The sequence below is a fragment of the Ranitomeya imitator genome, chromosome 1, assembly GCF_032444005.1.
Source record: "Ranitomeya imitator isolate aRanImi1 chromosome 1, aRanImi1.pri, whole genome shotgun sequence".
Taxonomy (NCBI): domain Eukaryota; kingdom Metazoa; phylum Chordata; class Amphibia; order Anura; family Dendrobatidae; genus Ranitomeya; species Ranitomeya imitator.
In genome coordinates this window covers 451484372-451500932 of record NC_091282.1, presented here as the reverse complement: position 1 = coordinate 451500932, position 16561 = coordinate 451484372, and the positions used below count along the sequence as shown (strand labels likewise).

The 16561-nt window shown below is 40.2% G+C and overlaps 1 protein-coding gene across 1 annotated transcript in view; it reads right to left on the bottom strand.

Annotated features, from left to right (window-relative positions):
- The window catches only part of KDM4C (lysine demethylase 4C), a 606931-nt gene that overhangs the window by 39301 nt on the left and 551069 nt on the right, over positions 1-16561 (bottom strand). The window lies entirely within an intron of this gene.

Here is a 16561-nt window from a genome sequence, read left to right as displayed (position 1 = left end):
ACCCTAACCCTAGTGGGGCACAGAAAAAAAAATTCTTTATTTTATTATTGTCCCTACCTATGGGGGTGATAAAGGGGGGGTTTATTTATTCTTTTTTTATTTTGATCGCTGTGATAGAGCCTATCACAGCGATCAAAATGTACCTGTAACGAATCTGCCGGCCAGGAGATTCGGCAGGCGCACTGCGCATGCGCCCGCCATTTTGGAAGATGGCGGCGCCCATCGAACAGACGGACGGACACCGGGAGGGACACAGGTCGGTAAGTATGAGGGGGGGGGTGATCGGACAGCGGGGGGAGCGGACAGGAGAACGGAGGGGAGCGGGGGACACTAGATGACAGGACGGAGGACCGGAAAGGAGGAGATCGGTGGCGGTGGGGGGGGGCAGATCGCGATCTCTCTGCTATTGCAGCATCGGCCATGGCTGGACTGTAATATTTCACCAATTTTCATTGGTGAAATATTACTATCGCTCTGATTGAAAGTGAAACATCACTTTCAACAGCCAATCAGAGCGATCGTAGCCACAGGGGGGCGAAGCCACCCCCCCTGGGCTAAAGTACAACTCCCTCTGTCCCTGCAGGCCGGGTGAAATTACAGTTAACCCTTTCACCCGGCCTGCAGGAGCGCAATCCGACCATGATGCATATGCTGCGTCACAGCTCGGATTGGCACAGGTTTTCATGACGCATACGGTGCGTCAAAGGTCGGGAAGGGGTTAAAATTAGTTTCAAGGGTTTTTTTTTTTTTTTTTTAAACAAACCCATTACATATTCACCTGCTCCACATTAGAGTCAAAGAACACACATTACAACTAAATTTAAGGTTAAACAAAGGTATTATAAAACAAAGATTTCTTGTACACAGTTTATAGCATATTATCTTTTGTGGAGACAGGCTTAACTGCAGGTAAAATTTCTCTGAAACAATTTACGGTACATTCTTTTAAGACCTGAACCATTTTTATTGAACAAAAATGAAAACAATGAGATAATATTTAGGCTTGGGGTACACTGCACAATGTGTTGTGTGACCATGAGATCGCAGTATCACATTCCATGTAATCATTTCCTATGATGTTGCACTGTGACATACCACGACTAAAAGTCACTCATGTATCCAAATGTGTTGGACTTTCTTTCACAGATCACACAAGACTTGCTTACCAAAGATTTCATTGCAAGGCACAAGTGACTTGCATGAGAATGTGCAGTGGACTATGTATAGATTTATTGTGTCACTGGCAATGATGTAACATCTGTCTTGAAAAGCTGCAGGTCGCACCCAGGTGTTAATATGTATTTTTCTGAGACAAGTAGACTTCTGTATCCAATCTCACCAGGGGGTCCTGCTGGAAGCCAAGAAGAAAGGTAAAGGTACCGTCACATTTAGCGACGCTCCAGCGATATAGACAACGATCCGACCTAAACTAGATCGCTGGAGCGTCGCTGTTAGGTCGCTGTAGAGATGTCAAACACAGCAACTCCAGAACGATGCAGGTGCGATCCAGTGACGTACTTCTCGTTCTCGCTGGTTGTTAGCTCTGTGAAAAAACATTGCAGGCATCGTTGCTTTTGCTGTCAAACATGACGAATCACACCGACATGACGACCAAATAAAGTTCTGGACTTTCAGCTACGACCAGCGATGGCACAGCGGTATCCTGATCGCTGCTGCGTGTCAAACACAACGAGATCGCTATCCAGGACGCTGCAATGTCACGGATCGTTGTCGTTCTCATTGTAAAGTTGCTCAGTGTGAAGGTACCTTTACATTTGACACCTCCTAGCTCTTGGAAGAGAGATGTTAATTACGGACTGATAGTATCTCTGTAAGAACTTTTACAGGAAGGATCTCAAGAGAAAATAATAAATTCATTGGGGGGGAAGGGGGGGGGGCCGCCATGGTCCAATCAAAAAACAAGCAATTATGATATTAACATGAGGGGATGGTCTAGAAACCTGACCTCCAGACCAAAGCTATAAATTAGGGCTGTATACAGAGAAACGTGTTCACATGTGGGGGCAGCCTGAGACGCTTATGTGTTCCACCAACTCCATTCACCCCACCTCAGGGAGCAGACAGCAAACTACTAGTGATGAGCGAATATATTTGTTACTCGAGATTTCACAGGCATTCTCGGGTGACCGAGTATTTTTTAGTGCTCGGAGATTTAATTTTCATCGCCTCAGCTCAATGATTTATATGTGTTAGCCAGCATAAGTACATGTGGGGGTTGCCTGGTTGCTAGGGAATCCCCACATGTACTTATTGCTGGGTAACAGATGTAAATCATTCAGCTGCGGCAAGAAAAACAAATGCCAAGCACTAAAAAAATACTCTGAGGACACCAGATCGTGCTCGGGAAATCTCGAGTAGCGAGTATAATAATAATCTTTATTTTTATATAGCGCTAACATATTCCGCAGCGCTTTACAGTTTGCACACATTATCATCGCTGTCCCCGATGGGGCTCACAATCTAAATTCCCTATCAGTATGTCTTTGGAATGTGGGAGGAAAACGGAGTACCCGGAGGAAACCCATGCAAACATGGAGAGAACATACAAACTCTTTGCAGATGTTGTCCAGGGTGGGATTAGAGCCCAGGACTCCAGCGCTGCAAGGCTGCAGTGCTAACCACTGCACCACTGTGCTGCCCGTACGGTATATTCGATCACTACAAACTACCAGTTAGATGATTTCTGTAAGTTTTCTGCTGTTTATTTTTATATTTTGCATAAGTTGTATGTCTTTTTATTATTTTTTATATTTTTTCTTACTGTAAGCACTGAACCTTTTTGTATTAAAGTATAAAACTTGAACAAGTTGAACCTTGCATGTTGTAAAAGAATCCATAGCCTAAGGTGTGTGAGCCTTATGAGTGGTAGACATTATTAGTATTAATATTTCCGGGACTCATCACTCGTGTGTTCGATGAGTGATGGCAGCTTGTATGAGCGGGTGTGTGGCCTGGGTCGGTGTGTGATTTATGCTCCCATTATAGCATAGGACAGAGGTTGAATGTGGACTGAGAGTGGGGAGATAGATTAACCCTTGCAGGCACAACCCAAGTCACGTGCTGAGAGCGGGCACGTGACAAATTAGTTACACCACGGAGAAGGGATCCGTGACCAGCGGTTTCTCCAACATAAACAAAATGTCCATTTTAACCCTTTCACAACATGCGCTGTACATATGTTAGTCGGAAGCGGATGTATTGAGCGGGCTCACGCAGTGAGCCCACCCCATACCAGGCACACAATGGCTGAATATTATAGCCAGGACCTAGTGCTAATGATCGCTAACAATATCAGACAGTGGCATTTAACTCAAGTAAAAATAAGCAGCAGCCGACAGCACTTCAATGCAGGGGTGCATGTTCCAGTCCAATGGCCCAATTGGAAAGAAAACACAGTCCAGTACAAAAAAGTAACAGCATCCCATCCAGGTGATGAAAGATTAAAAGAGCTTTATTCTGCCATGATGCAATGTTTCGACCATCATAGGTCTTTATCAAGCATTCATAAAGACCTATAATGGTTGAAACGTTGCGTCATGGCAGAATAAAGCTCTTTTAATCTTTCATCACCTGGATGGGATGCTGATCCTTTTTTGTACTAGTGGCATTTAACCCAGGCCGATGAGCGTGCGTGTCCTTACTTATGACCTTACAACTTGCAACTGATGACCCCCGTCACTGTCATTACAGAGCTTTTTGAATCCCTGCCTATGGCTGAGCTTCAAAGGAGACAGATTTCTACTATATGCAGCGATGCTGAAGTATAAGCGATATTCAAACCCCCTAAGGGGACTAACAATTAGTAAAAAAAAACAAAAAAAAAACATGGTTTTAAAAATATGAAAAAAATAAGAAAGCTCAAGTCAACCCCAGGGAAAATAAAGATAAAAAAAAACACATTTGGTATCACCTCTTTCAGAAAAGTCCAATCTATCAAAATCTAAAAACAATTAACATGATCGTAAACAACATAAACGGGAAAAAAAAAAAAATCAAGAATGCCAAAATTATGGGTTTTTTAGATTACAATTCCACAAAAAAATGCTGTAACAAGCGAACAAAAAGTAATCTATCCCAAAATGGTACTAATACAAATGTTGTCTCGCCCTGCAAAAAAAAATATGACACTGCTACAAAGGACGTAAAATAAAAACAGGTCTCACTAAAATGATTAAAAAAACTGGACTTGTGGTAAAGACTACAACAATCTCAGAATTATTGTTGATCCCCTTCATAATCTGTGTTTTTAGCACTTAATAGAGCAACTTTTGACTATGACCTGCTGCAAATATTCGTTAACTCCTTATTGGAAATGGCCTCCAGTTCACTAACATTATTGGATTTGTGTGATGCAACTACCTTCTTCAAATACCACTAATAATGGCATTCTTGAACTGAATCGTATGTCTTGACAGACACTCCAAAGTCTTCTAGAACTTCTTTTTCTGAAATTAAACCTTGGTGTACTTTGAGGTATGCTTGGGATCACTGTTCTGCTGTAAGACCCAGTAGCACCCAAGCTTCAGCCTCCTTACAGAAGGTATAATGTTTTATCATAAGATTTCTTAATACTTCATGGAAACAATTCTTCCATCCAGATATTACAGGTTTCCAGTGCCTGAAGAAGCAAAGCAAATGCAGAGCATTACCGAGCCATTGCCATACTTCACTGTAGGCATGGTGCACTTCATTCTTCAAACATAGGTTCATAAAATTACAGCTTTTTTCCATCGCTCCACACAATAGAATCCAAAAACTTCTTTGGCTTATTTATTGGGTTTTGAGCATATTTTGTACGCTTGGATAAGAAAATGTATGCTTCTTGGAGTTAGGGTATAGAGACCTTTAGCATATAGTATGCCCTTACTCACTCAAAGGTTTTTGCTACCAGTTTTCTTCGGAATCAGGTGACAGCCTGTAATAACTTCCTTTTCTGCGGCATTCCGGTAGTGTAGTGTTCCTTTTACCTTTTGAACTATGCTCCAAATGTATCTCTAAAAACACTCAATGCTTTTCCTATCTTTTTGTATCCTTTGTGCAAGGCAATGACAAGTTCTCTAAAAGTTATTTGCCCACTTTCTTGACTTAGCCATATTTCCAACATGCAATCAACGTCATGGTCCCAAACAGGAGAATTGCACACACCAGTCTTAATGAAAGGGCTTGCTGGAGCATGATGCACCTAATTCATTAATTGGGTGCAGTTCTTAAATGGCATGCACTGCAGCCAGAAATATTCTTCAGTCACGGACAGAGTACAATGAATTAGATGGGCATGCTTAGCCGTGCCTTCTCTCGTCTATGTTTCACCGATTTTGGTGAAGTTGGCTAGGACTGGCAAGAAAACACCAAATGTTGCAAAATGTTTGCATAACTTCCAAGTTGTACAAAAAATAGCAACAAAGTATAATTTCAAATTTGTACTTGTTTGATCACATATTGGAAGTGAAAATATTAATATTGGACAAAACATTATTACAAATAATTGCAGTTCTCCCTGAAGTTGATAAGTTCTACATAAATTCTTAAATCACTTCAGTTATGGTTTAAAGTTTATACGAAGTAAATAGAGTGAATGAATGATGATAAAACACAGTATAAGCACAGAGGTAACAATAATGAAAATACTATTGATTCTCATGGACAGTAGAGTATCTCAAAGATGAATTTGCGTTTATTCATTAATAAAAGCATAAGTGTATATTAGAAATGAGAACATATTCATGGGTTTGCTTATTGTTTTGTTATACAAAATAAAATAGATGAGAAAATTATTTTGTGCAAAGAAAGAAAAAAAAGGGCCGGTTCATTGTTGCTGCCTTAAAGGTAAGCATGTATTTAACTCAAATGTAAATGGAACAAAGCGAATTATACAGGATCTGTCAAGAGAACAATGTATGCTGTTGTGCAGCAGAACCTGCTTCAGCCCTTATCTGCCTGAAGGGTGAATGTACAAAGCAAATTGTCAGACATGCTTCTATTTAATAAAATAAAAAGTTTCAGACCAGGGAGAACAATACATACAAATGATGCTGCATTTAGTGTTTCATTAAATATAGTGTTTAAAAATAAATGAACTGAAGGCTAAATTTCCACCTCGACTTGCACAGTGTAATCGGTCATTACTACCAGCTTGTCATTCGTTTTATTATAGTTGAAAGAACTCAGTTTTATGCATTGTTTTGAGGCAATGTTTTCACGGTGAAAGTCCCACTGTTCTTGCAGACAAGTCACATTTGTTAAAGAATTAGAGGTAAACCGTTCTGAAAGCTGATGATGTATAGGCTCGTGTTACAAAAAGGTATGTTTTTCTGTTAATGTTTAGACCCTGAGGAACATTTCCTAGAGAATACATGAAGATTAGATCTGTCTTTTATTAGCGTGTTTCAGTCAGATTTTGGAAATGTATGCCACTTGTCCATATATCATAGAAAATTACCATTTGTGAACAACTTGACCTGGGAAGAGACTATATATAGTTCCATAACACAAACATATATTTTATGTTAAACCTAAAAAGAAAATGATGTGTTAGATTGATTAGAATAATAACAGCAACATGATAAGCATGACAGATTGGACAACAGATGTGTTATGGGGTAGGCTCAGAAGAAGATGTGACAGAGTGGCTAATGTATGAAAGCACTGTGCCCAACAATGGTTATTATCAAGATGTAATCAATTTACAAACATTTTCCCTATATTCTATTTGACAGTCGCTGTGACTGGAAAGAAGCGGCCGTGTGCTTATAACTTCTTCTGACCCTAAAGAGTATCTCTACCCAAATGTTTCTCAACTAGAAACATCCTGCCTCAAACTACGACACATTCAAAAAATACCATCATCCTTCAAAATTACTTCTGCCATAGTTTTAGTGGAGCTTTGTAGGCCTACAAAGATGGTGGTATTGAAGGCTTTCAGTGGGCTCAAGCTGTCATGGGAACCCAATGCACCCAGCAACTATCCCAGAAAAGCTGATGGTTGACTAACGCACACCCTGTCCCATGACAGAATAACTTAGAAGCTGATGTTAGCTTTCTGTTTAAAGGGATTCTCCAAGAAAGTAATAAAATGGTCACCATCACAATTCAAAAGGCTAACAATCCTAGTCACATCAGGATGGGCAGCAGTTTGAAGAAACACAGCTCTTGAAACCGGTGTCTCAGCTGCCAGAGGACCAGCATAGCAAGCATTCGTACCGGAGCTGACAGAGAAATGTGTAACAAGAGTAAATCTTCTCCTAGGCTGACTGAGCACAAAGGATATTTTTCTCCAGCCTCATCCCACTGTGTTTAGTCTTCAGAAGAGAACATTTAGTCCTTCTCATGTCACAAACTTTTCTGACAACTCCGGTTTTTGTGCATATAATACTGGTCTTCTGACAATTGAAACACAGGTCTAGGGAATTGTGTTTTTACAGACTGCAACTCATGCAGATACGTGACTATGACAAGTTGCCGTTTGAATTATGTGACAGGACCATTTTATTACATTCTTGTAGAGCACTTTTAAGCAATTAAACAGCAATGATATTAGTGTTAGATCTAATAGATGTAGGTGCTGGCTGTATACAACATCAACAGCGGCTCCAGAGCACGATTCATACACAGGTTGTAGGAGATTAACTTCATTGATCCATTATGTAGTCTATTTGCATTAGGTTTTTCCTCTGTTTTGAATGCCAACAAACTGGCATGAACAATGTATTTAATCAACATATCAGCAAACATTTTTCAGTGATCATGTATTATTGTTTTGCAAAGATAACAGAAATTGTAGGAGATAGTATTGGAGGTAAATATTCGTCCTACAAAAAGTCAATACTTCAGACAACAGTTTATGATTCTGGGCCTACTGTAGTTACATCTGGCATAATTAAGAAATGCTGTGTTGTCACAGCAGCATTTAGAAGGTTAGGAGAGGGAGGGCGCTCCCTTTCCTACCTGATTGGCAACCTTGCGACGTGATAACGGGGGCCCGACTGATGACAGATCATGACTTCCTAATCTGTCAGCTATGGTGGCCTGTTAGACCATGCCAAGAGCATGGTCTGAAAGGCATTTTGTCAGTGTAACACTAACCAATATAATATTTGTGCATTGTAATGTATTATACCAGTGATCAAAGTAATAGAATGCAAACTCCCAAAGGGGATTAATACCCCCATTTTTTTTTACAAAATAAATAAATTAAATTAAATAATATACCAATAAATACTTATATCTATGTAAAAACAAAAATTAAAAAAGTACACATTTGATATCGCCATGTCCAGAACAACCCGATCAATAAAACTGACACTATTTAACACCTTCAGTGAACACCGTAAAACAGGTTTAAAATGTGGTAAAAAACCATGCATTTCCATCATACCAACGAAAAATAGTGTAGTAAAACGCAATCAAAAAGTCAAATGTAAATAAAAATGGTATAGCTGAAAATGCCATCTTGTCCCGCAAAAAACAAGCCACCACTCCGCTGTCAGCAAAAAAGACAAAAGCTATAAGCTCTCAGAATATGGTAATGCAAAAGCTATTTTTTTTATATATATAAAAGTTTCTCTAAAAGCAACATAAAAAAATTATATAAATGTTATATCGCTGTAATCAATCGTACTGATAAAGAATAAAGCAGTCATCAATTTTACCGCACAGTGAATGGCATTAAAAAAAATCCTGAAGAGAAATGCCTGAATTGCTTTTTTTTTGTTAACTTTACCTCCCAAAAATTAAAATAGAATGTGATCAAAAAAATCAAAAATGAGAACAATTAAAAACTTCAACTCATCCCACAAAAAACAAACACTAACATGCAGAAATAGAAAAATTATAGCTCTTAAAACATGGCTATACAAAAACTTTTCTTTGCAAAAGAATATATAAAACAATTATTGTAATTGCACTTTCATGAAGATTAAAGCCATCTAATAACTTATACTGCACAATTAATGACGTAAAAAATACATAAAACCAATTCTTGACCTGCTGTTGATTTGTTTATTCTGCCTCCCATAGTTCACATTTATCTTGCACTCTACGCTGAGCAATAGGTTTTAATGTTTTGTGGCCATTTTGAACATGCGTTTTACCTCTGCATGTATACCATCTTAAATTAAGCTCAATTCTGTGTTTTTTTTTCTGTGTATTGTTGCATTCTGTGCAATCCGGGGTGTGGCCTCCCTGTTTCTGAGCTAGAAACTATATAAGGCTTCCCTAGTCTAGTGTTTCACTTTTTGGGCTCAGTCCTTTCATCTGCCCTTATTCACATTGAGGTCAACATTGACTCATGGTAAGGTTTTAATATTAGATAGTTTAGGACTGTCCCGATCAGAGTTACCGTGACGAGGTGGGATGGCTTTTGTGCTATTTTTTGATCAAAAAACAGTATTACTAAAAACTCTGTGTTATTTAAATGCATTTTTGCTTTTTTACTTAGTTATATCAGGGTTTTCATTTACTTTTTTCTCTTGTAGGTTTTAATGTTTTGTGGCCATTTTGAACATGCGTTTTACCTCTGCATGTATACCATCTTAAATTAAGCTCAATTTTGTGTTTTTTTTTTTTCTGTGTATTGTTGCATTCTGTGCAATCCGGGGTGTGGCCTCCCTGTTTCTGAGCTAGAAACTATATAAGGCTTCCCTAGTCTAGTGTTTCACTTTTTGGGCTCAGTCCTTTCATCTGCCCTTATTCACATTGAGGTCAACATTGACTCATGGTAAGGTTTTAATATTAGATAGTTTAGGACTGTCCCGATCAGAGTTACCGTGACGAGGTGGGATGGCTTTTGTGCTATTTTTTGATCAAAAAACAGTATTACTAAAAACTCTGTGTTATTTAAATGCATTTTTGCTTTTTTACTTAGTTATATCAGGGTTTTCATTTACTTTTTTCTCTTGTAGGTTTTAATGTTTTGTGGCCATTTTGAACATGCGTTTTACCTCTGCATGTATACCATCTTAAATTAAGCTCAATTTTGTGTTTTTTTTTTGCTGAGCATTTATAGGTACTTCTCACAAAATTAGAAAATCATCAAAAAGTTAATTTATTTCAGGTCTTCAACACAAAAAGTGAAACTCAATACATAGAGTCATTACAGAGTGATCTATTTCAGGTGTTTCTTCCTGTTAATATTGATGGTTACGGCTTACAGACAATGAAAACCCAAAAGTCATTATCTCAGTAAATTAGAAAAATTAACAAAAACACCTGCAAAGACTTCCTTAGCCTTTAAAAATGTCCCTTAGTCTGTTTCAGTAGGCTCCACAATCATGGGGAAGACTGCTGAATTGACAGATGTCCAGAAGGCAGTCATGGACATACTCCACAAGTGAAGTAAATTTTGCATTTCATTTGGAAATCAAGGTAGGTCCACTATGTTTTATCAATACCAAAGTCAGCGCAGCCATCTACCAGGAAATTTTAGGGCAATTCATGCTTCCCTCTGCCGACAAGCTTTTTGGAGATAGAAATTTCATTTTCCAGCAGGACTTGGCACTTGCCCACTCTGCCAAAAGTACCAATACTTGGTTTAAAAACAACAGTATCACTGTGCTTGATTGTCCAGCAAACTCACCTGACCTTAACCTAATAGAAAATCTATGTGATATTGTCAAGAGGAAGATGAGAGACACCAGACCCAACAATGGATACAAGCTGAAGGCTGCTATCAAAGCAACCTGGGCTTCCATAACCTCAGCAGTGCCACAGGCTGATCGCCTCCATGCCATGCAGCATTGATGCAGTAATTGATGCAAAAGGACCCTCGATCGAATATTGAGTGCATTTACTGAACATACATTTCAGGAGGCCAACATTTCAGATTTTAAAATAATTTTTCAAGCTGGTGGTATAAAGTATTCTAATTTACTGAGATAGTGCCTTTTGGGTTTTCATTGAATGTAAGTCATAATTAGGGTTGAGCGACTTTTACTTTTTTAGGGTCGAGTCGAGTGAAATCGGCCGATTATGGCAAAAAGTCGGGGATCGACCGAAACACGAAACCCAATGCAAAGTCAATGGGAAATATCTCTCTCTCTCTCTCCTCCATCCCTGAGCAGAAAAGCTGGTGTTACACATTGCAAATTGCTACAGCGCACAAGCGACAAGATGGCGATAGGCATCCACGCCTCTAAGACCTATGTCATCACTGTGCCCACGCTCCTTCATTGGCTGAAAAAATGGCGCCAAGCGCGTCATACGAAACACGACTTTGGCGCAAAAGTCGCGTACCGCATGGCCGACCCCACACAGGGATCAGGTCGGGTTTCATGAAACTCTACTTTGCCAAAAGTCGGCGACTTTTGAAAATGAATGATCCGTTTCGCTCAACCCTAGTCATAATCATCAACATTACCAGAAATAAACACTTGAAACAGTTCACTCTGTTTGTAATGACTATATAATATAGGAGTTTCACTTTTTGTATTGAAGAACTGAAATAAATTAACTTTTTGATGATATTCTAATTTTGTGAGAAGCACCTGTACATAGAGGTTTTCGTGTAAATCTCTGAAATATGTGATTCACACAACACTCCAGCGGCAGATTCCCTTATATTGAGGCAGATGGAGACACTTTGGACTCTCTCTGGTCTATAATCCGGCATTGTCGGTCCTTATAAGAGCGCATAATTGTCATTTTCACAGCTCAACGTTACAAAAAAAATTCTGTAAAGCACTTGTGGGTACAAGGTGCTCACCACACCTCTAGATACATTCCTTGAGAGGTGTAGTTTCAAAAATGGAGTCACTTGTGGGGGGTGGTTTCACTGTTTAGGCACATTAAAGGCTCTTCAAATAATATAGCATTCCCTATCTATTTTAACCAATTTTGCGCTCAAATGGTGCTCTTTCCCTTCCGAGCCCTGCCATGAGCCCAAACACTAGTTTTCCACCAAATATGGGGTATCTGTGTACTCAGGAAAAATGTCTCAACAAATTGTATTGTCTGTTTTCTCCTGTTACTCTTGTAAAAATTACACATTTGAGGCTAGAGCAACATTTTTGCAGGAAAAATGTAAGTTATTTTTTGTACCATATAGCTTTAATTCTTGTAAGGAACCTGAAGGGTTATTAAACTCCATGAATGTGGTTTTGAGCACTTATTAAAATTTTAAAATGGTGTCACTTTCTTTTTTGGTTATTTTCTGTCTTCCACTCTTCTAACATCCTAACAAATTTATCCCTAATATGAGGTATAATGTGTCACAAAAAAAACAATATCACCATCATCTACTATATAATTGTCTAAGGGTCACTATATTCTGTATGTCTGTCACGGATATTCATTGGTCGAGGCCTCTGTCTGTCATGGAAATCCAAGTCGATGATTTGTCGTGGCAAAACGCCCACGACCAATCAGCGACGGCCATAGTCTGGCAGCGAAATCGCCGCTGCTTTACTGCCCTGCAGTCAGCACTGAGGGCTCACACAGGGTTAATGCCAGAGTTAACGGACCGCGGCGTAATGCACTCCGTTACCGCAGCTATTAACCCTGTGTGACCAACTTTTTACTATTGATGCTGCATATGCAGCATCAATAGTAAAAAGATCTAATGTTACAAATAATAATAATTAAAAAAAAAGGTTATTCTCACCTTCCGACGTGGCACACTGTCCTCGGCAGGTTCCGGTGCCAAGGATGCTATACGAGAAGGACCTGCCATGATGTCACAGTCATGTGACCGCGATGTCATCACAGGTCCTGCGCTCATACCAACCCTGGGACCGCAAGCTGCCGCGTGCAGAGCACACAGGCGCCAGGACTACAAGGGGCCTTCGGAAGGCGAGTATATGTTATTTTTTATTTTAAGTCTTTTTTAACCATGCATATAGTGCCCACATTGCTATATACTACGTGGGCTCTGTTACATACTGCGTGGGCTCTGTTATATACTACATCTCTGTGCTATGGACTATGTAGCTGGGCAATATACAACGTGACTGTCCAATATACTACGTGGCTGTGCAATATACTACGTGCTCTGTGTTATATACTACGTGGCTCTGTTACATACTACGTGGCTGTGCAATATACTACGAAGCTATGCAATATACTACGTGCCTCTACAATATACTACGTGGCTATGTTATATACTACGAGGCTCTGCTATATACTTCGTCGCTGACCAATATACTACATAGCTGTGCAATACACTACGTGGCTATGTTATATACTACGTGGCTATGTTATATACTACGTGGCTCTGCTATATACTACGTGGCTGACCGATATACTACATACCTGTGCAATACACTACGTGGCTATGTTATATACTACGTGGCTGTGTAATATACTACATAGCTCAGCTATATACTATGTACGCTGTGTTACATACTACGTAGCTCTCCTATATACTACGTAGCTATGTCATATACTACGTCACTGTGCAATATAGTACGTAGCCTGTGCTATATACTACCTACATATTCTAGAATACCCGATACGTTAGAATGGGGCCACCATCTAGTTGTAATATATTGAGGCATTCCATAGTTATTCCCTCTGTCCTAAAATGATGCTGAGGTAATAAATTGAAGGTAATAAATAAATTGGTCAGAACTGAAACATTTGGCCTGGTCAGGAAGTAGAAAACCGTCTCGGAGGTGAAGGAGTGAACCAAGGGATGGGAAAGGAGAAGGGAAGTTTGTTTTTTCCTCCCTGATTCCTAATGTTGATCAACTAAATAAACATTCAGAAATATAATATATACCGTATATACTCGAGTATAAGCCGACCCGAGTATAAGCCGACCCCCCTAATTTTGCCACAAAAAACTGGGAAAACCTATTGACTCGAGTATAAGCCTAGGGTGGAAATGCAGCATTTACCGGTGAATTTAAAAAAAAAAAATAGATCATTATTTCCCCATAGCTGTGCCATATAGTGCTCTGCACCGTTCATTATTTCCCCATAGCTGTGCCATATAGTGCTCTGCACCGTTCATTATTGCCCCATAGCTGTGCCATATAGTGCTCTGCACTGTTCATATTTCCCCATAGCTCTGCCATATAGTGCTCTGCACCGTTCATATTTCCCCATATCTGTGCCATATAGTGCTCTGCACCGTCCATATTGCCCCATATCTGTGCCCTGTATGCTCTGCACCGTTCATATTGCCCCCATATCTGTGCCCCATATAGTGCTCTGCACCGTTCATACTGCCCCCATATCTGTGCCCCATATAGTGCTCTGCACCGTTCATACTGCCCCCATATCTGTGCCCCATATATGCTCTGCACCGTTCATACTGCCCCCATATCTGTGCCCCATATATGCTCTGCACCGTTCATACTGCCCCCATATCTGTACCCCATATATGCTCTGCACCGTTCATACTGCCCCCATATCTGTGCCCCATATATGCTCTACACCGTTCATACTGCCCCCATATCTGTGCCCCATATATGCTCTGCACCGTTCATACTGCCCCCATATCTGTGCCCCATATATGCTCTGCACCGTTCATACTGCCCCCATATCTGTGCCCCATATAGTGCTCTGCACCGTTCATACTGCCCTATAGATGCTCCACATAAATCTGTGCCGCTGCTGCAATAAAAAATAAAAAAAAGCCATACTCACCTCTCTTGATTGCAGCTCCCGGCGTCTCGTTCCGGCGTCCGGTCCCGGCGTCTCTCTGCGCTGACTGATCAGGCAGAGGGCGCCACGCACACTATATGCGTCATCGCGCCCTCTGACCTGAACAGTCAGAGCGCAGACGCCGGGAAGATGGAGGCGCCGGGAAGATGAAGCGACGCCCGGCGCCTGGAACGGGGACAGGTAAATATGCGATACTTACCTGGTCCCGACGTCCGGCTCCCTCTGCCTGTCCTACGGTCTTCGGTGCCGCAGCTTCTTTCTCTATCTGATTAGAGAAATGAATAGGCGGCTCCACCCCTATGGGAGGTGGAGCCGCTTATTCATATCTCTAATGAGCGGTCCCACGTGACCGCTGAAGAGGGGAAGAAGCTGCAGCACAGAAGACCATGGGACGGCAGGGACAGCGCCAGGATCGCTGGGACTAGGTAAGTATACCTCAGCGCCCTCTCCCCCTCACCCGCCGACCCTGCCACCCACCTTAACTCGAGTATAAGCCGAGAGGGGCACTTTCAGCCCAAAAATTTGGGCTAAAAATCTCGGCTTATACTCGAGTATATACGGTATATATATATATATATATATATATATATATATATATATATATATATATATATATATATATATATATATATATATATATATATAATATAATATATCACTTTGAGGGGGTGGTCATGACAGAAAATACCCAAAAGTGACACCATTCTAAAAACGGCAACCCTCAATGTGCTCAAAACCACATTCATGAAGTTTATTAACCCTTTACGTGCTTCACAGGAACTAATACAATGTGGAAGGAAAAAATGAACATTTAATTTCTTTCACAAATATTTTAGTTCTGAACCAATTAAGTGTGAAAAGAGAAAATGAACCACAGAAGTTGTTGTCTAATGTCTCCTGAATACGCAGATACCTGAAATGTGGGGATAAACCACTGTTTGGGCGCAAGGCAGAGATTGGAAGGGAAGAGGCGCCGTTTGACTTTTTCAATGCAGAATTGGTTAGAATGGAGATCAGATGCCATGTCATGTTTGGAGAGCCCCTGATGTGCCTAAACAGTGAGAACTTTGAACCCCCAAGGGCTTTTCAGAAGTTTATAACGTAGAGCCGGGAAAATAAAATCATTTTTTTCCCACAAAATTGATCTTTTCGCCCCAAATTTTTAATTTTCCCAAGGGTAATAGGAGAAAGCAAACACCCAAAGTTGTTGTGCAATTTGTCCTGAGTATGCTGATACCCCATATGTGGGGGTAAACATGTGTGGGTGCATGGCAGGGCTCAGAAGGGAGGGAACACCTTGTTGAGTTTTTGAACACAAAATTGGCTGGAATCAATGGTGGCGCCATGTCGCGTTTGAAGACCCCCTGATGTACCTAAACAATGGAAACCCCCCAATTCTAACTCCAACCTTAACCCCAACGCACCCCTACCCCTAACCCTATCCTTCACTAATGCCCTAACCCTCACTTTAGCCCAACTCTAACCCTAATAGAAAAATGGATATATATATATATTATTTTTCCCTGAGGGGGTGATAAAAGGGGGTTTTATTTACTTTTTTTAAAAATTTTGATCACTGTGATAGGATTACAGTGATAATTTTTTTATTTCTCCATCAATATGACCAAGTGTGGGCTTGTTTTTTGCAGGATGAGTTGTACTTTTGAACAACACCATTGGTTTTACCTTTTCGTGTACTTGAAAACAGGAAAAAATTACAAGTGCGGTGAAATTGCAAAAAAAAGTGGAATTCCACAACTGTTTTTTTTTTTTTTTACCATGTTCACCAAATGCTAAACCTGACCTGCCACTATGATTCTCCAGGTCATTACGAGTTCGCAGACACAAAACATGTATAGATTGGATTTTTTTCCTCTAAGAAATTTGCAAAAATTTCAAGCATTTGTTTTTTTTTCAGTCAAGGTGGGGTGCAGTGTAC